This window comes from Stegastes partitus, unplaced genomic scaffold, assembly GCF_000690725.1.
Source record: "Stegastes partitus isolate 25-593 unplaced genomic scaffold, Stegastes_partitus-1.0.2 Scaffold564, whole genome shotgun sequence".
Classification (NCBI taxonomy): domain Eukaryota; kingdom Metazoa; phylum Chordata; class Actinopteri; family Pomacentridae; genus Stegastes; species Stegastes partitus.
This window is the reverse complement of record NW_007578295.1, coordinates 165305-166911: the sequence shown is the minus strand read 5'-3', so window position 1 is coordinate 166911 and position 1607 is coordinate 165305.

Here is a 1607-nt window from a genome sequence, read left to right as displayed (position 1 = left end):
TTCAGACATCACATCCATTTCACTTCAGCTGTTCCTGGTTCTCTCAGAGAGCGAGACGAGAAGACCGATACCAACCAATCAGTCAATCAATCAGAACGAATGATCCACCCATCAGCACCTTCTAAGTCCAATGCTGAATCCTGTTTATCTTTTTTGTTTGATCCAGACACTGATGTGTTCTGGAGCTCGGACCCTCCAGCCTTCATGTAAACTAGCTAGCCAGGTTCTGACTCCATCGGCTGGACCTCCATCTGAAGAGCTCACTCTCAGAGACAACGCCACTTTGGTTCTGTTCCCTAATTGTAAAATTTGAACATTTTCAACTTCTCTGTTGCCAAAAAAACTAAACAATAATAATAATAACAAAAAACAGAAATACTACCAAACCCAGGCCCGTTTCAGCTGTAGGGAGAACCGACAAGCTGCCGTGGTGCAGTCCAAGCATGGGCCAGCACACGGATGGAGCACACACACACACATACACACCTACACACACACCCACACACACACACACACACATACACACCTACACACACACCCACACACACACACATACATACACACACACACACACATACATACACACACACACACACACACCGGAGTAATTTAAGGAAAATAAAATGAAGTGTTTCCTTTGAGCTGGACATAGAGAGGTTCTGTTCAGCGACGCTGTTTCTGTTCTGTTTGTAAATGAGCCCAGTTCAGGCTGTCCGCTCACGTGGCGCTTTAATGGTTAAAACTAACAGAACCAGCAGCAGGTAGGACGAATCAAACGCTGCTGTGGCTGAACAGGTGTGGCAGTCACTTCCTGCTCACGTTTAGGAGGGTGGTGCTGGACACGACCTCCGCTGATGGTTCATCATGGAGATGAAGTGACGACCACAAGTCGCTCAGGGACCCGCTTCAGTCTGTTTCCTGTCTTTTGGAAATCTCCCTGTCCGGCTGCTTTGACCCAACGACAGAAGGTTTGTGATGACAGGTGTTTGTTTCTGTCTCATTTATTTAAACGTAACAGCACGAGTGTGTATTCTGGCCTCTGATCTGTTGTAAGGATCGGTTCTGTCCTCGAAGTCAGCGCTTCTCAAACTTTATGAGCCACGACCCCAAGACAACACAAGTGTGTGTTCGTGACCCCCCAGTTAGAATCTTCAACATCTCTGTGAGTAATAACTCATGTTCATCATTAATGAGTTCATTCCACACATTCATCTCTTCACATTAACACCGTATTTCTTTCATATGAATGAATGAACTGAATTTATTTTGAACAAATGAAACAGAAAAAATTTAAAAACAAAAGAAAATAATTTTAAAAAGCGCAAAAAATAATAATATCATCACACAATCACATCATGTTAACAAGTCTGAAAAAGGAGAGGGAAGAAGTGTTCACGTTTAGCTCTGACAGCCTGGTTCACATTTATCTGATCAATGGAGGCTTTACTTTGGATTGATTTTACAATGATCTGGCGACCCCCTGAAATTATCTTGGGACCCCCATTGGGGGGTCCCAAGATAACCCCAGTTTGAGAACCAAACTATAACCCCAGTTTGAGAACCACTGCTCTAAGTTAGGCTTTGAATAATTTAAAAAACTTTAAGAA